Genomic DNA, 26,295 nt, shown 5'->3' on the forward strand with positions numbered 1-26,295 from the left:
GCGGCCTATGTGGATTACATGACCTTTTCGTAAACCAGCTTTCGATTGGTCACTTTTTGTAAGCCTGCTTTCGATTGGACACTTCTCGTAAAGGAAACGCTATTTTGTTTTCTTGGTTGCTGGCTTGCATTTGTAATGAAAGTAAAAAGCTGAGAGCCAGGTTTAGGAGATGTTCTGTCTTTTAGGTAGATTTAATAGTAAAATCCTATCGTGACGAGCCAGCACTAGAATAATTCGTGAATTTTATAAAAAATTACGCAGAGGTAAGAATTATATATGTAGCCGGGTCATATTTTCCAGATCATATGACATGTTGGTTATGTCTCTCTCATTGCTGCTTTCCGATGTTTTTATTTCTTTGGGTATATATATTGGTCTTGTGAGTACTTTGATTATACTTATTGGTCTTGCGAGTACTTTGATTTTATTTGTGGTCATGTGATGATCTGAAGTGTATTACGTCGTTCTCCCAGGTAGTTTGAGTAAAAGGAACTGTTGTGCATAACTGTGGTTGACGGAAGTTTTATTTCTACCACTTCTTTATCTGCTTGCCTGGTAAATGCATTTCATGCATTTACTATAGCCTTAAGAGGTAACTTTGCAATGGCTGGAATGATTATTTATTATTCAGTTTTGGTGCTATTTAATGATTTAGCGCTCTGTCTTTGTGTTCCAAAATGGCGGTCATGTATATAACTTCTGAACTTCTATTTATAACATGCATATATTAATATCTAAATCATTGTTCACAGTATCAGCATCACGTGTGGCAGATGTGTGGAGAGTAACTGTGCAGACCAGTGTCACTGTGTGTATAAAGGGTTAAGATCCCCTAGATCTGTAAGTTAGCCTTTTTATTATCTTGTGAACATTATACATGTATTGTATGCATTATTTTATGACATGCATAGTTAAGGCATTAGACCACTATTGTGCATAAACTGTGATTTTATATAAATGAGATATTTATCAGTACAGAATGTGTAACTGAGAACATAACCGATTTATAATGCTCTTGTACAGTTACTTAACTGTTAATTTGTTTATATATGATACGGATGCAATTGTTTGTTATTTCAGTGCCTGGAATGTATATATCACCTTAACAGACATCTGAAGAAATATATATCATATGAACTGATAGATGAAGTGTTGTTATACTTGTATACTTTGTGAGTGTTTGATAATGACAAATGGACAGAACTGCAACAATGGAACCCCCAAGTGATATCGGTACAAGATAAGTAGGACGAACTCATTTTACCCAATTTTTGTGAGACCCCGTTTAAGTAAAGTGTCACAGAATTCATCATATACAGTGCTTTAGAACAAAACAGTCTGTGTCATTTAACTTCTGTCAGTGTCATTAAATGAACACTCATCTAAATTTTGACATAAAGTCAAATAATTACAGCAGTTGTGGTTTCCAACTTAAACTGTTCAAGTGTTTATCCAGAAAGTTTACAATAGTGACGTCCATATGCTTGGAAAAACATTTTACGTATAAATATTCGTGAGGACACGAATTATTAGAACAGGGAGAAGACCGACCGGCATTTCGAGTGAGTTGTTCGTGACGAGATATTCTGGAACAGAAAAGAGCGGCATTTCGAGAAGTCGTGGTATTCCGGAACAGCGAGATCAACATTTCAAGACATCTTAGTGTGATGTTCACCGGTGAAGAACAGTGACTTCAGTGTGATGAACTCTTTGATGTTTTTGGTGTTTTATCACTGATTTTAAACAGTATTGTCGGTATTTCAAGTATATTTGTGTGAAAATATTTATAGAATTACAGAAGTTATTCTGATATTTTCAGGATATAATTTACATATTGTAAAGAATCTGTTAAAAGATCCTTTCATACGGAGTGATTTGCAAGAAATTTTTCAGGAATGATAGTACGGTATTGAATGTAAGAAAAATTTCAGTGCACTTTAATTTGGTGAAGATTCTAACAAATAACTGCATGAATCTATATCTTCTTTTTTTTTCACTTTAAATTCTAAATTTAACTACTTTACAGTGTGACTGCTATATTGGAACACTCTTAAGTAATTTGAATACATTGAAAAAAACTGATTTATTCAATTTTTGAACATTTTTTAGCTGTAAAACATATTCCAGCCATCTGTCATTGTTTATAAACATTGGTGACCTACTTGACAGTTAAAAGTACAGGTATTTCTCCAAGCTGAAGGTGTGTGGGGATTCTCTTATTTGATTGGTTGATCTGGCTTTGGAATCCTTTGGTGTTCTATTTTTGGACTTGTGTTCTATTTCTGGTTGTTTTCCATTGGATTATATTGACCTTGGCTATATTTATATTCTATAGCTAATCTTTATTTATAGAAATATTAGACAGTACAGAGTTATCTTTCATTGATATACATATATTGTTGTGTATTGATTGAATATTACACATTAATTTGTTGATGGATTATAATTAGCTAGATGTTTTTTTCAGAGGTGGTACATTAAAAGAAGCTGTGTTATTTAGTGTGTGATACAATATAAACAATATACAGAATTACTTAATAGATAGAATTAGTAGTTAATTATTAAAGAAGCTGTTTCATATATTGATTAAACAGTGGTGTTCCACATAAAAGTTGTAATAAATAGAATAGTGTTGTATTAAAGCAGCTGTGTCATATAACAGTTTTATTAAGCTGTAAACAAAATACGGGTGTTGTAATAAAGCAGCTGTGTCATATAAAGGTGGTATTAAGTTATAAACAATATAAGGGTGTTTGAAATAGAATTATTTCATTAATCATTACCTTACTTAAACATTCTAAAATTAATTTTGAATTAATTTTGGAAATAATAACAGAGCTCTACAAACACTTAGATTAATTAGGTGAAGCAAAGGTTTAAAAGTTAAGAGAAAACATATTGCAGCACACCGGTATACACTGATTGTAGTTAAAGGTAGCTTTACTAAAGAGTTAATGAATTGAAGTATGGTTCATTACGGAATGTTGGGAATTTGAAAGTGAAATTGAAAATAGAATAAAGTTGAGAGAAAATATTCATATTGTATTGAAGTAATACAAATATTGAAGTGAGTAACAGACAATTTTGAGTTACTTTGTTGAATAGGATATCACAGTTGAACTGAAAGGAGAGTTATTGATTTGAAATAGGCTGAAAGAGTTGAAAAAATTCAGTTTTGAAATTGAATAAATATATTTGAAAATAGTTTGAAAGATTGAATTGATTTGTTTGATCAAGTTTGATTGAATAATACAAGGATTGAAAAGAGTACCGTGAAATCATATATAAGTTGAAAGGATAAATAATCGCGGCAAGTGTACATAAAGTAAGCGCAGTTGTGTAGTAATTTAGTACTGAATATAACGCAATACTGAATTAAGAGTGAAGGAGTTTGATTAAATCTACACGTAGTAGTATACTATTGAAAGTTTTCAGTAAAAGTGAATAGCTACTGAACTGAATACAAGAATAAACGACTTGAGATAGTTTGAAATTGTTCATAGAAAGAGCAAACGGGAATTGGATAACAGTGTCGATAGTACATACCAGAGTGATTTATGGGTGATATAATTGAAATATAGAATTTGTGAAGCTTGCGTGCACATTGTATTCACAAATAGAGACTTTTAGAGACATTGGAAGCATATTTGTTATACTTGGAGAAGAACTATATTTAATACCAGGAACTGAAAGTGACTACAGTGAAATAATTTTTTGTGACACAGAGAAACATGGATATCTCAAAAGTAACAGAAGAGGACTTGAAACTTCTAGAACTGATGCACGGTTTGAAAGACTCCCCTAAAGTAGAGAATATGGATGATCTAATTTCATACATGAAACATTTTGGTGGAGAAGAACCAGATTTTTCAAAGCATGGTGCTACAGCAGCCGAGGTTAAGATGGAGACTACTATTAAGGAAGTAACCGGTAGCAAGTTCCCCCGGATATCATTGTTTAATGGTTAAACAGGAAAGGGAGAAGTGACTTACCCTACCTGGAAGTATGAGATTTGTTGCCTACTGGAAGAGAAAACTTACACAAAAGAACAGATTTTACTTGGTATTAGACGACGCGTGAAAGGAGAGACAGCAAATATTTTGAGAAGATTAGGGACTAAAGTGACCATTGAAGAATTGATGTGCAAATTTGAAAGTACATATGGGGATATTGAATCACAAGAATCGATTCTGAAAAAGTTTTATGCCAGCAAACAAGAACCAAATGAATCTGTTCTAAAATATTCAGCAAAGTTAGAAGAAATTTTTGCACAAGCTGGGGAAATCGGTGCACTAGATCCTAAACATGAGAAAACTTTAAAAGTGTTTTTTATTCAGGATTGAGACAACCACAGAAATAAATGTGTAATTACAAATTTGAAACAATAGACGATTACGACAAGTTCAAAGTAGAAGTAAGAAAAATAGAAAGTGAAATTGAATCATTACAGAAAGATACAACTGGGAAGTGCCATTCAGCCAGCTTAAGCCAGAAAAGACTGAATTAGGAGAAGTGAAAGATTTACTACAACAAATGAATGAAAGAATTAATAAACTAGAATTAGAAAGAGAAGAACCATTAAATACGAGTAGAGGACGAGGATATAGAGTAAGGAGACATATGAGAGGAATTTTTTACCATGGTCAAGGCAGAGGAGACTGCAGACCTACCCGCCCGTTAGGGTCTAACAAGTTCACACCAGCAAATGTCAGATATCCATCCCCAACAGTTACATGTTATAGATGCAACAAGAAGTGTCACATTGCCAAATACTGTCAAGAACATTTAAACTGAATTGTGCTTCTGTCAATGGACCAGCCAGCAGCACTTTTGAAAAACAAGGTCCAAAGTTAGTAGGTTAATCTAATGAAGCTGATATTTTGATAAATAATATATCAACTACAGCACTTATAGATACAGGCAGTTGTATAAGTACCATTAGCCAAAATTTCTACGAGAACAACTTACAAGATAAGCCTCTCTTGCCAGTGAAAGATATTTTGAGCATTGAATGTGCAGACGGTAACACATTACCATACCATGGATACATTGAAACAACATTATCTATACATGGAATTCCAAACTGCAAAGAACAACATTGTTTATTTCTCATTGTTCCAGATACACACTACAATAACAAGACGCCCATACTCATTGGTACTAACATTTTAAATGAAATGATGAAAGACTGTAGAGAAAATTTTGGTGACAGCTTTTTACGGAAAGCCAAATTACATACCCCGTGGTATCTATCCTTCCGTTGTAGCACCATCAGAGAGAAAGAACTTAAAAAGAATAAAGACAAAATTGCCATAGTAAGAAGTGCCGAAACATCTAAAGTTACACTTGGTCCAAATCAATCTATCAATATTAAAGGCTTTACAGATAAAGAATTAGAGTACAGTCCTACATGTGCAATTCTACAAGAGACAGAAACCTCCCAGCTGCCAATCAATGACATAACTCCTTCAGTCAACACTATGTTTACAGAAAGAATGGAGAGATCACAGTCAACTTGTCAAACTTGACCACAAACACTGTAACAATATCCCCTAAAGCAATCTTGTGCGAGTTACAACCAGTCACGGTAGACGAAACTGTATTCAACAACTTAGAGAATACAACCACTCATCAAATCTTCGATGATGTACACATAGAATCATCGCTAACTCCTGAACAAGATAGACAAACCAAAGAGCTCCTTCTGAAACATAAAGAGATCTTTTCAACAAGTGATACAGATATTGGACATTGCGATAAAATCAAACATAGAATAGATCTTTTAAACGAAACCCCTTTTAAACAGAGGCATCGACGTATTCCTCCCACTATGATTGATGAGGTGAGACGCCATTTAGAACAACTCTTGCGTAGCGGTGTTATACAGAAATCTAAATCTCCTTGGGCTAGTAATGTGGTACTAGTACGAAAGAAGAACAACAAACTTAGAATGTGTGTCGATTATAGGTCCCTTAATGAAAGGACCATTCGCGATGCGTACGCCCTCCCTAGGATTGAAGAAGTGTTCGACGCACTACAAGGATCGAAAATATTTTCAACTATAGATATGAAAAGCGGCTACCATCAAGTCGAAATGGAAGACACTCATAAGGATAGAACAGCGTTTACAGTGGGACCGCTTGGTTTTTACGAATACGTTAAAATGCCATTCGGTCTTTCAAACGCTCCTGCTACCTACCAGAGACTAATGGAAGAGTGCTTAGGTGACTTTAATATGAAAATCTGTATCATATACCTAGATGACTTGATTATTTTTAGTAACTCTTTTGAACAACATCTAGAACGCCTCGACCTTGTACTTTCTAGACTTCAAGAATGCAATCTGAAACTTTCAGCAGATAAATGTTACTTCATGGCAGAAAAAGTTAAATTTCTAGGACACATAGTTAGCAAGGAAGGAATTGAAACTGATCCGGATAAGATTGAAAAAGTTCGCAACTGGCCGACACCAAAAAACCCTGACCAACTTCGATCGTTTATTGCTTTTTCTTCGTACTATCGCAGGTTCATCAAAGATTTTTCAAAGATTACTAAACCCCTAACAGATCTCTTACCGCCAACATCAGCAAAGAAGATGAAACAGAAACAGACAATGGAATGGAAATGGGGTAGTGAACAGCAGAAAATATTTCATAATTTGAAAGTCATCTTAACATCTCCACCTATACTGGCATATTCAGACTTTCAACAGCCGTTATAGCTTCATACAGATGCGTCGACGAAAGGTCTTGGATCCGTCTTATATCAGACACAAAATGGTCAGAAGAAAGTAATCGCTTATGCAAGTCGCAGCTTATCAAGATCGGAAAAGAACTATTCTGTATTTAAGCTTGAGTTCCTTGCATTGAAATGGGCAATTACAGAACAATTTTCAGATTACTTGATAGCAAATAAATTCACAGTGTATACAGACAATAATCCTTTGACACATGAATTAACATCAGCCAAAATAGATGCCACAGGACAACGCTGGGCTTCAGCGCTTGGAGAATATAATTTTGAATTATCTATAGAGCAGGTTTGAGAAACGCAGACGCTGATGATATGTCCCGATACCCTTATGATCAACTTACAGAATCGAATACTGATTTCATCAAGATAGAAGACAGTACAGTCAAAACCATTTGTCCATCCAGTCAAATGCCAGCTTTTATCGAAATACTTCCTGCTGCTTCTATTAACATCATAGACATAAGTGATACACCTGGACAGCCGTTTGCTCAAATCGAAAGCAGAGAAATCAGAAGAAACCAACGTGAAGATTGCATAATTGGAAAGTGGGTTAGAGCAACAATTGATAAACACCTACCTGACAAGAAACATTATTTCACTAGAGAAGATTATACTATGAAAAGAACTTTAACAACTTAAAGATGATAAGAGGGATATTATACAGAGAAATTATGGATGGGGAAAACAGATTACAACAGTTAGTTTTACCAAGTGTGTATAAGAAAACAGTCCTTACAGGTCATAATGACGTGGGCCATCCTGGCAGAGTTAGAACTATGTCTTTAGTACGTGAGAGATTTTTCTGGTCAAGTATGACGGCAGACATAGAGCAATGGATAACGACATGTGACCGCTGTCTTAGAAGGAAGGCTTCAACAAACATACGTGCTCCTCTAGTAAATGTGGTGACTACTTACCCTCTTGAATTACTGTGTATAGACTTTCTTACAGTAGATCCCTGCAAAGGCTTTGGCCATTCCAACTAAAAACCAGACTGCGAAAACAACTGCAGAAGCATTATATGAACATCTATTCGTGAATTATGGTATACCTACACGCTTACATTCAGATCAAGGCAGGAATTTTGAATCCGAAACAATAAAAGAACTCTGCAAATTATTCAGTATAGACAAGTCGCACACTACACCATAACACGCCATGGGAAATGGAACTCCTGAACGCTATAACCGCACATTACTAAACATGCTTGGTACTTTAGAACCAGAAAAGAAAACTGATTGGAAGAAGTATCTCCCTACACTTGTACATGCGTATAATTATACAAAACACGAAGTCACAAAATATTCTCCATTTGAATTGATGTTTGGTCGTAAACCAGTTTTACCAGTAGATACTCTCTTTGAAATTCATCATCACATATAGAGTATATAGAAAACCTCAAGAAAAGGATAAAAGTTACACAGGAAATAGTGAACAAAAATATTGAAAAGGCTAAAGTGAAGCAGAAAACATGTTATGACAGGAAGGCAAAGGCAGTGAGAATTGAGATAGGAGATACAGTATTGGTTAAAATTCTAGCATTTGATGAAAAACATAAAATTTCTGATAAATTCGAGAAAGATGCATGTGAAGTGATAGATCAACCAAACAAGGATATACCTGTGTTCGTCATTAAATCACCAAATGGAGAAACAAGAACCCTACACAGAAACCATCTTTTTCCTCTGGGATTCATCCAAAATGAAACTGATAAGGAAAAGATAACTTCTGTAATGATAGATGAAGGGAAACCCATACCTAAACCAAGAAAAATTGGTAAGGTCTGATAAAGATACAGTAGCTGCTAAAGAACAGAAAGAATTGGATGATATGAGGAATAAAAAGAAATGTGACGTCACAGAGGTGGAAATAGATAGTGATGAGTCTGGAGATGAATTTGTAGTAACTACAAGTATTCCCGGGGACGCTCGGACTCCAGCTACAGTAGAGAAGGACGAAGATGTATGATAAGAAGTATCAGTAGAAGCTGATCACTCAGCAGAAGGTGCAGTGAAAGATACTGGTGATGGTGAAGACAGTCTTACAGACAGTCATACACAACCAGAAGATGAAACAACAGAAAAAGAGATAATTACAATAGAAGATAGTGGTGATAACAGTAAAACAAAAGAAACTGATGATGACACAACAGAGACGCACACAGAACAAGAAAACCCTAAATTTGACAAACATACAAACAAAAAGAAGAAAGATAAACGAGAAACAGTACCAAGGAGATCAGCAAGGGAAAAGACTAGTCCGGCTTGGCAAAAGGATTATTATCTCAACCAGATTTCTGAGAGACCAGTAGATAGACTACAAGCTCTAGACAGACTTGTAAATTCAGGAATTCTAGAGAAAGTGAATGCTGACATTTCATGTAAATTTATAGATGCAATAATGAAATGATATTTTATTCTGTTTTTAAAAGATATTGACAATTGGATTAACGAGTGAACATTATAAAGTATGAGGATGTGTTTATAGTGTCCAATAGAAATTGAAAAGTTGAAAGTTAAGGTAATGAATTGAAGAAACAGGTTGTTTTTAAAGGATATGTGACTGTACATATGATAATGTCTAGTGATGATACACATTTTAAAATTTTATTCCGTAGACTTTGAAAATTGAAGATATGTTTCACTCAAAATGAAACAGTGTGTTTCACTCTTAATGAAACACAATACACTTAGAATGCTATTGATACAATGAGATATATGTGAATCCATACTGGAAATACATATGAATATTGTTACTTGTGAAACATATGTGAATTCATACTGGAGATACATATGAACATTGTTACTTAGTGATAGTGAAACAGATGAGAATTCATATTGGAGATACATATAAACACTGTTACTTAGTGAAACAGATGAGAATTCATACTGGAGATACATATTAGTTAATGTATGCAAGATTGTTTTAGATTGTCATTACTTTGTATATTTCATAGAATATAACATGTTATTTGAAATTGTAGGGACACAATTTCTGGAAAGGGGAGAGCAAGAGGCAGTTTCCGGCAATATGTGTGTATGTAGTTTTAAGTTATCATATTAGTTATTTTCAGAGACAGCAGATGTACCTGACGCAGTTATAATTGTATTTGAATGTTTAGATTATTCTTTAGTTATTGTTGATAGTAAACTTTAAGTTTATTGTCGCTAAATTTTTTGAGGTTTATTGTTAAATGACGAGACGTCATTTTCTGTGGAGCTAGAGTGTGTAGCCGGGTCATATTTTCCAGATCATATGACATGTTGGTTATGTCTCTCTCATTGCTGCTTTCCGATGTTTTTATTTCTTTGGGTATATATATTGGTCTTGTGAGTACTTTGATTATGATTATTGGTCTTACGAGTACTTTGATTTTATTTGTGGTCATGTGATGATCTGAAGTGTATGACGTCGTTCTCCCAGGTAGTTTGAGTAAAAGGAACTGTTGTGCATAACTGTGGTTGACGAATGTTTTATTTCTACCACTTCTTAATCTGCTTGCCTGGTAAATGCATTTCATGCATTTACTATAGCCTTAAAAGGTAACTTTGCAATGGCTGGAATGATTATTTATTATTCAGTTTTGGTGCTATTTAATGATTTAGCGCGCTGTCTTTGTGTTCCAAAATGGCGGTCATGTATATAACTTCTGAACTTCTATTTATAACATGCATGTATTAATATCTAAATCATTGTTCACAGTATCTGCATCACATGTGGCAGATGTGTGGAGAGAAACTGTGCAGACCAGTGTCACTGTGTGTATAAAGGGTTAAGATCCCCTAGATCTGTAAGTTAGCCTTTTTATTATCTTGTGAACATTATACATGTATTGTATGCATTATTTTATGACATGCATAGTTAAGGCATTAGACCACTATTGTGCATAAACTGTGATTTTAAATAAATGAGATATTTATCAGTACAGAATATTTAACTGAGAACATTACCGATTTATAATGCTCCTGTACAGTTACTTAAGGGGAAGCATATTGCTACATTCACAGTTCATACAGAAATGCGGAAGGGGTGCATATTCAAGAAATCGATGGTGGGAAAATAAAAAACATATTCCTAAACTGATATAATACTGATGGACACCTGTAATATTCAGTATTTTGTGGGTAAGGATGTGGTACTATGAATGTAGTAGGAAAACAGAGGTCTTTGTGAAAGTACATTCAACACAAAATATTAAGCTTTTGTATAAGGAAAAAACAGGTTTTTTACAATAACAGTGTTCCAAATAATGTTGAAGGGATGAGATTTTCTTTCTAACACACCAGGTTTGCTTAAACATGTAAAAATTTAACGCCATGTCATTTCAGCTCGGGATGGACGCCATATTTCTCATTGATAAAATGTAAACAAAAAAATCAGAGTGGGATTAGCATTGCAAGGGCATAACATGACATTCTACACAATGAATACCTTAGAACAGATATCTAAGATGCTACACAGGTCAGGCGGGTTAAATGCATAATGGCGATCACTTGAAATTCATCTTGAAAAGGTGGTTAATTTTAGTTTATTTACATGGTTTTTAATTTTCCCACGACTTCTCGGCGATTAACTGCAAATGTATTACTGCGCCGGACGAAAGGTAACTCTAATAAACAACGGGAGACAACTTAGGTGTCAGCACGTGTACGATTTTTAAAAAAACATGTCGATGATTATAATTTCTTATCAAATAATGAATCCTATTCAGATATTCGTCTTTAATATTAGAAAATTATTAATTTCTGTGGACATTTGTCAAAAAATATTATTTACACTGGACTACTTTGCGCATCAAACTGGTTTCCGCTTCAGTTGTGAGGCACTTCCGTTATACTTTTTGACAGCAATAACAAAACATAAAATGAATCAATAAAGTCACTTAAAAACCGACTGCTACTTAAATCAGTGTAAGTAAAGTTGTTGTTACAACATTATACATGTTCGTTACGTTATGAGATAAAGTTTATCTTGAACTGCATAATCCATTAATTACGTTTAGATGATATTGCATTTACAACTTATTTGACCCCATTTTTTTACGTGAATGACAGCATTCTCGTGCAACTCGTGCAAACAGAATTATGAAAAGTATGGTGGAGAATTCAAGGACAAATTATAAATGACATTAAAGTGAGGATAACTGTATATTCGTCCAGTTTTGATCATTGACATGCCTGCTGTGTATTAGTAACTTTTGTGAACAAGATTAGAATGTTACTTTTGCACATATACACATTGATTGGACCTCTCAACCAAATTTTATACCTTATTTTAGGGATTTTTAAGACAATACATTTTCAAAAGTTTGTTGAATGTGTTTTGATATTTAAGTGCATTGTAGTTCATGAATACCAAGTTAAAAATTAATAATGGCAACATTTCTAGGCCCTTATTGTAAGCCACTAGACTTCTGTAACGATAAATGTTTAATGTATTAAGGGGAATATACTCTTTTAGTTTTGGAATGTGGCATTCCTTGACCACCTTATCTTTTCTTATGCACTACTTTGTAAACAAACTAAATAATGTGTTTTAGCTTACATATGCGAAATGAAAAGCAAGACAGTGACCATATTTCACATTCTTTCTTTAAATTAGAATCTGTAGGACATTGATAAATGTTTGGACAAAGTGAAGCACTACTATTTTCGCACCAAAAAGTCTTAATTGTTGACTTTGAATGTACACAAGAAGTCTTATGTAATTCAACAATAACTTTCTTGTTTCAGTTTTCTCATTTTTATTTTAGTGAGCAATCCTTTGTGTACTTATAACAGTTGAAACAGTATCCATTTCATGTACCAAAACCTTGTACTTTTTTGCAGGTAAATTTTATCATACCCCACCCACTTTTTTCTAATTTCAAAGTATGCGTCCCCTTAACTGTTAATTTATTTATATATAATACGAATGCAATTGTTTGTTATTTCAGTGCCTGGAATGTATACATCACCTTAACAGACATCTGAAGAAATATATACCATATGAACTGATAGATGAAGTATTGTTATACTTGTATACTTTGTGAGTGTTTGATAATGACAAATGGACAGAACTGCAACATATAGACGTGCGATTCACTTTAAATTAGGAGATTGAAGATAAGACTACGTAAGTTCAAAACCGTACTGAACACGTACATTCTCCCAGTATCAACACATTACACCTCCGGGGCAATGCACCCTTGGACTTTTCTCCTCCTGGTCTTTATACCATGTCCATGGGTCTTTACTCCTCCCTTATTTATATTGTGTAGGCCATATAATTATGGATTAATCATATTAACTGATTTTATTTAATAAAAATAGAAAGTGTCTGGCACACTTAAAATTATAATTGATAATTAGCATGAGGTTAGTCCATTTGAATAATTTTACGTCAGCTGGAACTGATTCTGAAATATTTTTGTGATAGGACAGAATGTGATAATGACCTGTGCCAAAATTATCATAATATCGCGACTCGCGTTCACATGAGATTAGGAGTACTTCACCACACCGTAACTCACTGCCTGTCCAGACTTGAACTGCTGTTGGTGGTAAATTGAATACAATTGAATCTACTGCTAAAAAAATTCAAGTTGTGTAGATTGATTGATGTTTTTGTAGACTCTCAGTATGAAATATAATTATATTGTTAACATGGTAACCAACAACACAATCATTGACATTGCCCCAAGGAAAGTGGTTTGGGGTCCGGTAGCCGGACCTCTAGAACCGGAGTCTAGAGGTCCGGTAATCCAAATTTATACATGTACTATTATGTGCTGTATTACCAATGTATACAGTAATTACTGATAGAAGTTATAAGTTGTCATAAAGTTGCCGTTATTGCATTTTTAGCCCACCACAGCACAAAGTGCTCAAAGTGAGCTATTGTGACCGGTCATTGCCCGACGTCCGTCGGCGTGCGTCGTCCGCCGTGCGTCGTCCGTCAACATTTGCCTTGTGAACACTCTAGAGGTCACATTTGTGACCCAATCTTTATAAAACTTGGTCAGAATGTTAGTCTTGATGATCTCTAGGTCAGGTTTGAAACCGGGTCATGTGGGGTCAAAAACTAGGTCAGTAGATTATATCAAAGGAAAAGCTTGTGAACACTCTAGAGACCACATTTTTGACCCAATCTTTATGTAATTTGGTAGGATGTTAGTCTTTATGATCTCTGGGTCAAGTGTGAAACTAGGTGGTCATGTTGGGTCAAAAACTAGGTCAGTAGTTATCAAAGGAAAAACTTGTGGACACTAGAGACCCCATTTGTGACCAAATCTTTATGAAACTTGGTCAGAATGCTAATCTTGATAATCTCTAGGTTTAATTTGAACCTGGGTTATGTTGGGTCAAAAACTAGGTCAGTAGGTCAGATCAAAGGAAAAGCTTGTGAACACTCTAGAAACCACATTTGTGACCAAATCTTTATGAAACTTGGTCAGAATGTTATTCTTGATGATCTCTAGGCCAAGATTGAAACTAGGTTATGTGGGTCAAAAACTAGGTCAATAGGTCAGATCAAAGAAATAGCTTTTGAACACTCTAGAGACCACATTTGTAACCCAATCTTTATGAAATAAGTCTGAATGTTAGTCTTAATGCTCTCTAGGTCAAGTTCGAAACAAGGTCATGTGGGATCAAAAACTAGGTTGGTAGGTCATATCAAAGGAAAAGATTTTGAATAGTGTAGAGACCGCGTTTGTGATCAAATCTTTATGAAACTTGGTCAGAATGTTATTCATGGTGATCTCTAGGTCAAGTTTGAAACTGGGTTATGTTGGGTCAAAACCTAGGTCACCCGGTCATATCAAAGGAAGAGCTTGTGAACATTCTAGAGGCCACAGTTTTGACCCAATATTTACGAAACTTAGTCAGAAAGTTTGTCTTGATGATTTCTAGGTCAAGTTTGAATCTTGGCCATGTGGGGTCAAAAAATAGGTCAATTGGTCAAATCAAAGGAAAAGCTTGTGAACACTTTAGGGACCACACTTGTAACTCAATCTTTATGAAACTTGATCACAATTGTTGTCTTAATCATCTCTAGGTCAAGTTTGAATCTGGGTCATGTGGGATCAAAAACTAGGCCACATGGTCAAATCAAAAGAAAAGCTTGTGAACACTCTAGAAGCCACAGTTATAACCAAATCTTTATGAAATTTAGTCAGAATGTTTGTCTTGATGGTCTTTAGGTCAAGTTTGACTCTAGGTCATGTGGGGTCAAAAACTAGGTCATCAGGCCAGATCAACTCTGGTAAGTGATATATAGGGACATCATGGCCCTCTTGTTTGTGTAAATATTTTATTTATGATTAGCTCTCACTCGGGTTCAAGGCATATTGAATATGAAATTGTAACAGCCGGTAATCACCGTTAGTTATTTTCTCAAGCAGTTTAAGGAATTAAACAATTCATGAGCACAATTCATGTCCTAATACTAAAGAAAACTTTGTATTCATCAGCCTCAAGAAAAACAAGAATTTGGTAAAAGCTTCCGATTTACCCCGTACAGATGTATTTTCCTGGGATTAAAGGATTATTTATAAATACTTCTATTTCCTGTCATTTGAATTTAAAACGACGAGAAAAATACGAGAGCAACTTTTGAAATCACCTCCCGTTTCTAAAGTTAAAATATAGTCTCCTTTTTGTAAATACCATTCTCAGTATTCCTAGTTGATTACTGAACCCCTAGCCACTGTCTAGATTTTATTTCTTTTGTATTTTTTTTAAATTAATACTGGTTCAAAATAATGTCAACTTTTGATAAGGCTTATTTTTCATATTTATCGTAACTTATAGTATTCTAATTTATGACTCATTAATTAACTGTTGCAATTTTATAAAAATTTAAAATGAAACATGTCTCATTTTCTTTTCCTTAATATTTCATTACAGGGAATCTCTGCTACTTTCTGCAGATTGCTGGGGTCTGCTAGGGTCAGCAAGGGTAAATGTATTTCAACATTTACATACCTCTTCTTTTGTTAGACAGAGGTTTATATTTTTCTGAAAGACCTCTTTGAACAAAATAATTCTCGTGCAGAGGTCTAGCTGTTCCAGGCCAGAGCATGTGAAAAAGTGATGAAATAGCATCTATCAAACACATAAATATGTTTCAATAACATGTTTTTAATTGTGATTTCATCATGATTGCTCATGATCACCTAATAAAATAACCAGTGGTAAATAAACGGATTTTCAAGAGAAGCATGCATAATTTTATTAATAGTTTTGTTATTAAATGCACCATACATGTATTATTATTAAATGAATACATGATTAAGAATTCCTAATTTTCACATTAAGCCGTAAAAGATAAAAGGAAAAAATAAAAAAATGTATGTATGTGAAATCAAAATAATAAGTCAAAATTATGTAAATAAAGCATAACCGCTCTACCACTGAGGCAGACAAAAAATTATACAATTCACCATTTTCCAGCATATTCCACTCAAAAGATTATTCTCAGCCGAATAAATTAGAACAATTGAATATTAAGCAACACAGATTTTAACAAGCAAATTGGTATCCCCCGCAAAATGGGTTTGTGGTGAGGAATGACAAAGAAATATATCCGGCAAATAGTTAAGGATGTTACTAAGAAGCAAATTTCTTTAGTCAGGATCAATTTAACAGAAAACAAATGTTTTAAGTGTACATAATAAATGTATGCTAGGTTGATCCTGAGTAATGAAATTATTTCAATGGAATTATAACTACTGTAATAGGCTTAGATTTAGAACAACGTCATATGTTGATAAATATTCATGGAGAGTTTAGATTTGTTTTATTTTTTGGCGGAAGGAGGTGGATGCCGGGTGAGAGTACAAAACTTCACATGCTGATTGCTGATAATAAATACTGATGGAAAAAATGATGAATAAAAATTTGGGATTGGGATGCATGATCGGGATGGTGGGGGTGACTGGGCGGAGGAACGAGTTGGGTTGATAAATATTCATGGAACGTTTAAGGTAAAGACTGTGGGGTGGGGAGAAAAGGTGTGGCGAGGGTGATGGGGTGACCGGGTGTGGGTACACAACTTCACAGAAAGAAATGAAAACAGTTTAATGAAATTGTACCGATTGGTTAGTTTGTTATGTACAAATATGTGGATTTTAAACAGTTAAAGGGCAATAACTCTGAAGTTTCTAAAATATGTCACAGGTTATGAAGCAGAAATTGCAATATTTATAGTACCCTATATAGGTAACACTAGAACCTACTAAGGACCATAATTCTGGTGTTACTTGGGCAGTCTGACTGAAACTTGACGTGGATATGGCTCCGGACGGGCGGATTTGTGTGACCTTTGTCAAATATCAAGTTTCTTCATGGACACTTTTAGTACTTAAAAGGTTTTTAAAACAGTTTTGACACCATCTTTTGGTGTTTTGAGAATTTTATCTACAAAAATGAAAGTATTGTTTACTTTTCCGAGGATTCATGTTGATATCGAAGTACTGTTTTTGTAGGCAGGCGAGTATTATCCTGCATAAACCTTTCAGATATGATTTTGATAGCATTTAAGAAATATGAATTATTGTGTCAAATTAATGTAGGAATTTTGAAAAATGTGATTTGTTAAATTTAAATGCTTATATCATGTTCATTTAAATAGAAAATGAAATGGTACCAGGACTAAGTGTGTTTGTGAAATAAAAAAAACTTTAGAGTGTTATTGTTTTTAAGGTTTAGGAATATATAGGACTGAAAAATGTACAACCTTTCTAGGACTGAGTTTAATAGTGTTATTATATTCCATGGTGGATTATAGTTTTGCAAGGGGCTGTATGCGAATATTTCTTGAATCATTGCAAACATGAGTACTATTTTCATTAATATAAGTCTTAATGAACTTTTAATGTAAATTTCATTATTTCATTACATCATTTTTTTGTGTGTAGAGAGTATTTGTTGACTTCATTTGTAGAATTCCAGTAGCATATTACATTGTTTCTTAATATGGAACATTAAACAGGGGGAAAGGGGGTGTTGTAATTTAATAAAAATTAAAAATGAAAATGTCTCAGTTTCTTTTCCTTAGAGTATTTCATTGCAGAGAATCTCTGCTACTTTCTGCAAAATGCTGAGATCAGCTAGGGTCAATGTATTTCAACATGTAGCTCAATAAATCTCTAGGATCTAGGCTACCTAGCTGACAGGGCTAATGCTAATATAATTTATGAGATAACTTCCATATTTGGGAGATAGCTTTCAATATTTTGTAGCTGGTATAAAAGAGATTTTTATGTTTTGTGTGCTGATTGGAGTTTTGAGGGTGAAGAAGTCGCAAATATGTGAGAGGAAGAGGATTTTATTATTTTGAAACAATTGCTATAAATATTCGTTATAACATGACTTTAGTTTAGAGTAGATTAAAAATGTAATCAGACTTATTATTTGTGATTTGTGTTATGAATATTTACATTTTTGTAACAAAACATATTGTGGTTTGTAATTGATCACCTTAGAATTAATAGTCAGATATTGTCAAGAGAAAATAAGCTCAGTACATCTAGAAACGCAACGTTTTTACCCTCGATGGTTTTCATACTTTCCTTGTACATGTACATTTGAATTTTGTGTAGAAGGATTGTAAAATCGTGTAGAAACCTGACCATAATCCAAAGCCAAAAAAAATCAAGTAAGTGCTGTTATTTTGTCAATTGTCAGGTTAAAAAAAATTGACTTTAGAGCAAGTGTTGCGTTTCTAGATGTACTATGATATGTTAAAACATAATATATGTTAAAATGATTTTATCAGTTATATTATATAAAGCATAACGACTGAAAAATTGTTGAAAAAAGACCCGAACACACACACACACACACCCACACACACCTCCACACACACACACATAATGAATTAACAAACACACTTTTTAATTATCCAATTAAGATTTTGAGAAATTTATTCTTCAGTCTTGGAAAATATAAATCATGAAGCAATGAGATCCATTTTTAAACAGAACTGTGATAAAGTTATTGTCTTAAATGTGTATATATACCTTTCACATTCCTGTGAAATTTCAGTCTAAGTTAGTGTCATTGTTAGAAAGTAACGACACAAGTGTCAGAAATCAATTTATATATTCCTTCAAATCATTTCTCACATTCCGGAGATGCTAGCATGTCTAACAATTTTTTTTTTTTTTTGGATTTAACGTCGCACCGACACATGATAGGTCATATGGCGACTTTCCAGCTTTAATGGTGGAGGAAGACCCCAGTCGTCGCCCCATCGTGCATTATTTCATCACGAGCGGGCACCTGGGTAGAACCACCGACCTTCCGTAAACCAGCTGGATGGCTTCCTCACATGAAGAATTCAACGCCCCGAGTGAGGCTCGAACCCACATCGATGAGGGGCAAGTGATTTGAAGTCAGCGACCTTAACCACTCGGCCACGGAGGCCCCGTCTAACAATTAATTAATTTCATCATAGCACATGTTTCTAGTAAAATTTAAGAATGGAAAGAATAAAAAGACATGCTAGCGTCTCCGGAATACCAGGTAATCAGTAGGAATACTGAGAATGGTATTTACAAAAAGGAGACTATATTTTATCTTTAAAAACGGGAGATGCTTTTAAAACTTGCTCTTGTATTTTTCTCGTCGTTTTAAATACAAATGACAGACAGGAAACAGAAGTATTTATAAATAATTTCTTTAATCCCTGGAAAATAAAATCGCAACAGCAAATTTGTTCGTCGTAATCTGAAGCTTATAATTAATTCTTGTTTTTCTTGGGACTGATGAGTAAAATACTAACTTATAATGTTTTCTTAAGTATTTAGGACATGGATTGTGCTTATGAATTGTTAAATTCAGTTTACTGCTTGAGTAAATAAATAATGGTGATTACGGTAATACCGGAATCACTGTTAAAATTTTATATTCAATATGCATTGAATCCGAGTGAGAACTTATAGTAACTTTTTACCAGTAATTACCTTATGTATTGCTGAAATAGTACATAATAGTACATGTATATTGATTACCGGACCTCTAGACTTCGGGTCTAGAGGTCCTGTTTCCTGATCCCAAGCCACATCCTTGGAGAAATGTCAATGATGGTGTTGTCGGTTTTCATGTTAACAATATAATAATTATTTCATGTTGAGAGAAAATCAATCTATCTTCACAACTTTCTTTAACTTTCAATTTTTTTAATCAATATTTCAATTGTATTCAATTTACCACAAACAGCGGATTAAGTTTGGACATGCATTAAGTTACAGTGTTGTGAAGTTCTGCTAACCTCATGTTAGTCCAATTAATTGTACGCGAGTCGCGATATTGTGATAATTTTTGCACAGGTCAATATCTCATTCTGCCCTATCACGAAAATATTTCAGAATCAGTTCTGACGTAAAGTTATTTTGACTAAACTCATGTTACTTATCAATTATAAGTGTGCCAGACACTTTCTATTTAATCAAATCAGTTATAACTTGAATAATTCATAATTATATGGCCTACACAATAGATGTTTATATAGTATATAAAATAGGGAAGAGTAAAGACCCAGGATGTAAAGACCTGGAGGAGTAAAGTCCAAGGGTGAATTGTCCCGGACGTGTAATGTCTTGATACTCAAATGAAGACAGGTTGTTGTCATTACTTTTATCAGGTCTAAGATTTCGTTATTTTACAGGCCTTCTGTAATTAAATGGATTATTCATAAATTAAAAAAGTTTCAGTCTGTAAATGTACAGATATGGTAAATGAAACCTGTTAAAGTTTGCTGTTTAACTCGAAACCACAGCTTCGAATGAAATGTTTCACTTATTGTATGCATAGAGAAAACAAACAGGAGAAATTTAGACAGTTTTGATTACGTTAATTGTTATGAATTTTCAAAACATTCAAAGTCATCCATACTAATCACCTTCATTTGTGCATGCTATCTATAATTTTCAACTGCGGTTTTTGGTTAAAATATAATTTCAGCAGATTTCATAATATTCACAGTCTGTAAATTTATAGACTGAATTAAAAATCTTTGAATTTATGGATTGTCTGTATATTTACAGAATGTCTGTATAACATCAAAATCCTAGACCTGTTTACATCTATCCGTTGTATACCAGTTACCTAAATATACCTCCTGTTTTGACACTTCTCAACGTGAGTCAATGTGCTTAGTTCATTTTTTAGAAAAACTTTTATTAAGGTTGAGAATTAGGCCTTGAGAAACAAAACTCAAACAACACCAAATCATAGAAAGAAAGAGTGTTTGACATGAAAATTGAACAGCATGTAAAACATGTATATTACTTTACGAAACAAATGTCAGTATACTAACATAAATATTGAATTCCGGAAAAGGACTGCCTAAAGGGGCTCCACTTCCGGACAGTTAAACGCCTTTAAAAACTCATCATTTTTTAAGAACAGTTACACATGTTCGTTTTGATGCATTTGGTATTCATTTTCAAAGGGAGACAACTTTTTCCGATTATTTTAAAATATTGAAAATGAATGCCATTTTTAAAGAAATAAAGATAAACAATTGCTGAAAACTGTGTTCCACTTTGTTATGTGAAATTTCACCACTCGCACGCTATTGGAAATGCATCAAAACGAACATGTGTAACAATTCTTTGAAAATGGTGAGTTTTTAAAGGCGTTTGACTGTCCGGAAGTGGAGCCCCCATAGGCAGTCCTTTTCTGGAATTAAATGTTTATATCAGTATACTGAGACGTGTTTCGTAAAGTAATATACATGTTTTACATGCTGTTCAATTTTCATGTCAAACAAATCTTTCTTTCTATGATTTGGTGTTGTTTGATTTTTGTTTCTCAAGGCCTACTTCGTAACGTTAATAAAACGTGTGTGTCTTTCTTTTCACTTGCATTCTTTGACCCTGATTACCAAAATCAAAGAATTAACTTAAGCTGCTAACCATACTTGTTAATGTTAGCAATGTCTATATCAATTTTAAATTTTGGCGTTGTCCGTCCGTCCGTCCGGAACCATACCTAGGAAGTGATTGGAAATATTTGGATAAAACTTAATGTACATGTTTGCCACTATTGGGAAATGCGGCCGGATAAGTTTCAGTCAGTTTGCCCAAATAACACGTGAGTTATGGCCCTTTGAAGTTTCTAGTGTTAACTATATAGGGTACTATAAATATGGCAATTTCTGCTTCATAACTTGTGACATATTGTACCTAGAACTATGAAACTTAATTGAACTTGGATCACCATAATGTGGTATGGCACACACAATTTCGTGAGGATCTCTCCAGTAACTCCCGAGTTATTGCCATTTAATTGTTTAAAAGTCCAAATTGGTACAGTTTCATTAAACTTCTTTCATTTTTAGCTCACCAGAGCACAAAGTGCTCAAGGTGAGCTATTGTGACCGGTCATTGCCCAGCGTCCGTCGGCGTCCGTCGTCAGTCGTCCAGCGTCCGTCATCAGTCGTCCGTCAACATTTGCCTTGTGAACACTCTAGAGGCCACATTTGTAAACAAATCTTTATTAAACTTGGTCAGAATGTTAGTCTTCATGATCTCTAGGTCAGCTTTGAAAATAGGTCATGTTGTTTCAAAAACTAGGTCAGTAGGTCAGATTAAAGGAAAAGCTTGTGAACACTCTAGAGACCACATTTTTTAAGAACAGTTACACATGTTCGTTTTGATGCATTTGCAATAGCGTGCGAGTGGTGAAATTTCGCATAACAAGGTTGGACACAGTTTTCAGCAATTGTTTATCTTTAAGGTGAGCTATTGTGACCAGTCATTGTCCAGCGTCCGTCGGCGTCCGTCGTCAGTCGTCTGGCGTCCGTCATCATTCGTCCGTCGTCCGTCAACATTTGCCTTGTGAACACTCTAGAGGCCACATTTGTGACCAAATCTTTATTAAACTTGGTCAGAATGTTAGTCTTGATGATCTCTAGGTCAACTTTGAAAATAGGTCATGTTGGTTTAAAAACTAGGTCAGTAGGTCAGATCAAAGGAAAAGCTTGTGAACACTCTAGAGACCACATTTGTAAACCAATCTTTATGAAACTTGGTCTGAATGGTTGCCTTAATAATCTCTAGGTCAAATTTGAAACTGGGTGATGTGGGGTCAAAAACTAGGTCAGTAGGTCAGATCAATGGAAAAGCTTGTGAATATTCTAGAGACCACATTTTTGACTCAATCTTTGGGAAACATGGTCAGAATGTTAGTCTTGGCGATCTCTAGGTCAAGTTTGAAACTGGGTCATGAGGGGTCAAAAACTAGGTCAGTAAATCAGATAAATGGAAAAGCTTGTGAACACTCTAGAGACCACATTTGTAAACCAATCTTTATGAAACATGGTCAGAATGTTTCTCTTAATAATCTCTAGATCAAGTTCGAAACTGGGTGATGTGGGGTCAAAAACTAGGTCAGTAGGTCAGATTAAAGGAAAAGCTTGTGAACATTCTAGAGACCACATTTTTGAGTCAATCTTTATGCTCTCTAGGTTAAATTTGAATATGGGTCAGGTTGGGTCAAAAACTAGGTCAGTAGGTCAGATCAATGAAAAAGTTTGTGAACATTCTAGAGACCACATTTGTGGTCCAATCTTTATGAAACATGGTCAGAATTGTAGTCTTGATGATCTCTATGTCAAGTTTAAAACTGGGTCATGTTTGATTAAAAACTGGGTAACCTGGTCAAATCAAAGGAAAAGCTTGTGAACACTCTAGAGGCCACAGTTGTGACCCAATATTTATGAAACTTAGTCAGAAAGTTTGGCTTGATGACTTCTAGGTCAAGTTTGAATCTGGGTCATGTGGGGTCAAAAATACGTTCACCTGGTCAAATCGAAGGAAAAACTTGTGAACACTTTAGAAGCCACATTTGTGACTCAATCTTTATGAAACTGTGTCACAATGTTAGTCTTAATTATTTCTAGGTCAAGTTTGAATCTAGGTCATGTGGGGTCAAAAACTAGGTCACTAGGCCAGATCAAAGGAAATCTTTTCAACACTCAAGAGACCACAATTTAAGTTTGAAACTCATTAGAATTAGTCAGAATGTTTGTTTTGATAATCTTTAGGTCAAGTTCGAATCTGGGTCATGCGGGGTCAAAAACTAGGTCACCGGTCAAATCAAAGGATAGGCTTGAAAACACTCTAGAGGCCACAGTTGTAACCAAATCTTTATAAAATTTAGTCAGAATATTTGTGTTGATGATCTTTAAGTCAAGTTCAACTCTTGGTCATGTGGGGTCAAAAACTAGGTCAGTAGGCCAGATCAACTCTGGTGAGCGATGTATAGGGCCATCATGGCCCTTTTGTTTTCATGAACATTTATTATCATGTGAAGTTGTGAAGTTGTGTACCCATACCCGGTCACCCCAACCACCCTGGTCACACCCTTTCCCCTACCCCCACCCCCACCCCCCTCTTGGCATTTTTTATTCCAAACCTTCCATGAATATTTATCAACATGCAAAGTTGTACCGTTCCCCAACCTCGCTCCGGGGCCTCCGTGGCCGAGTGGTTAAGGTCGCTGACTTCAAATCACTTGCCCCTCATCGATGTGGGTTCGAGCCTCACTCGGGGCGTTGAATTCTTCATGTGAGTAAGCCATCCAGCTGGCTTACGGAAGGTCGGTGGTTCTACCCAGGTGCCCGCTCGTGATGAAATAATGCACGGAGGGGCACCTGGGGTCTTCCTGTACCATTAAAGCTGGAAATCGCCATATGACCTATCATGTGTCGGTGCGACGTTAGATCCAACCTCGCTCCTCCACCCAGCAATGCCCACCACCACGATCATGCATCCCCCTACCCCCCCCCCCCCCCCCCCCCCCCCACCCCAATACATTTTAGCTCATCTGATTTTTTGAAAAAAAAAATGATGAGTTATTGTCATCACTTGATCGGCGTCGGCGTCGGCGTTGCCTGGTTATGTTTTATGTTTAGGTAAGCTTTCTCCTAAACTATCAAAGCTATTGCTTTGAAACTTGCAACACTTGTTCACCATCATAAACTGACCCTGTACAGCAAGAAACATAACTCCATCCTGCTTTTTGCAAGATTGATGGCCTCTTTTGTACTTAGAAAATATCAGATTTCTTGGTTAAATTTAATGTTTAAGTCAACTTTTCTCCTAAACTATCAAAGCTATTGTTTGAAACTTGTGCAACACTTGTTCACCATCATAAGCTGACCCTGTACATCAAGAAACATAACTCCATCCTGCTTTTTGCAAGAATTATTGACCCTTTTGGACTTAGAGAATCAGTTTTTTTGGTTAAGTTTTATGTTTAGGTCAGCTTTTCTCCTAAAATATCAAAGGTATTGCTTTAAAACTTGCAACACTTGTTCATCATCATAAGCTGACCCTGTACAGCAAAAAATGTAACTCCATCCTGCTTTTTGCAAGATTTATGGCCCCTTTTGGATTTAGAAAATCAGTTTTCTTGGTTGAGTAATATGTTTAAGTCAGCTTTTCTCCCTGTACAGCAAGAAACATAACTCCATCCTGCTTTTTGCAAGATTGATGGCCCCTTTTGTACTTAGAAAATATCAGATTTCTTGGTTAAATTTAATGTTTAAGTCAACGTTTCTCCTAAACTATCAAAGCTATTGCTTTGGAACTTGTGCACACTTGTTCACCATCATAAGCTGACCCTGTACATCAAGAAACGTAACTCCATCCTGCTTTTTGCAAGAATTATTGCCCCTTTTGGACTTAGAAAATCAGTTTTCTTGGTTAAGCTTTATGTTTAGGTCAGATTTTCTCCTAAAATATCAAAGCTATTGCTTTAAAACTTGCAACACTTGTTCACCATCATAAGCTGACCATGTACAGCAAGAAACATAACTCTGTCCCGCTTTTTGTAAGACTTATGAACCCTTTTGGACTTAGAAAATATAAGATTTACTGGTTAAGTTTTATGTTTAGGTCAGCCTTTTCTCTTAAATTATCAAAGCTATTACTTTGAAACTTGCAATACTTGTTCACCATTATAAGCTGACCCTGTACATCAAGAAACATAACTCCATCCTGCTTTTTTCAAGAATTATTGCCCCTTTTGGACTTAGAAAATCAGTTTTTTTGGTTAAGTTTTATGTTTAGGTCAGCTTTTCTCCTAAAATATCAAAGCTATTGCTTTAAAACTTGCAACACTTGTTTACCATCATAAGCTGACCGTGTACAGCAAGAAACATAACTCTGTGCCACTTTTTGCAAGACTTATGGCCCCTTTTGACCCCTCCCCCCGAAAAAAACATCCATTCCTTTTTTTTTTTTTTTTTTAAATGTTCAAACCTTCAACATGTAAAGTTGTAACCACACCCACCTCGCCGCCAGCCATGTTCAAGATATCTCACTTGATGTGCTTTCTTAAGGACATCTGTTCTTTTAAGTTTAAATATACATGTTAAGCAGCAACACTTCGTACCAAACTACTCGAAGACAATATTTCGTTCTAGTTACACAGTTACACTTCAAGCTCACATTTCAAATATGTCCATTTAATTCTAAAAGCTAAGCTTATTACAGAAAACATATTTGATTCAAAAATAATTTCATTAGTCACGATCAACGTAACA

At 34.9% G+C, this 26,295-nt stretch overlaps 1 protein-coding gene across 1 annotated transcript in view; it reads left to right on the forward strand.

Moving 5' to 3' along the window:
- The first annotated feature begins 459 nt into the window (after positions 1 to 459).
- LOC128554064 (uncharacterized) overlaps positions 460 to 26,295 on the forward strand; it is a 56,430-nt gene continuing 30,594 nt past the window's right edge. The window contains exons 1-4 of the mRNA XM_053535281.1: positions 460 to 592; positions 753 to 840; positions 1,081 to 10,543; positions 12,689 to 12,867. The gene's annotated coding sequence lies outside the window, so the exon portion shown is untranslated. The remainder of the gene's footprint in view (positions 593 to 752; positions 841 to 1,080; positions 10,544 to 12,688; positions 12,868 to 26,295) is intronic.

Source organism: Mercenaria mercenaria, unplaced genomic scaffold (genome assembly GCF_021730395.1).
Source record: "Mercenaria mercenaria strain notata unplaced genomic scaffold, MADL_Memer_1 contig_4682, whole genome shotgun sequence".
In the NCBI taxonomy this organism is placed as follows: Eukaryota; Metazoa; Mollusca; class Bivalvia; order Venerida; family Veneridae; genus Mercenaria; species Mercenaria mercenaria.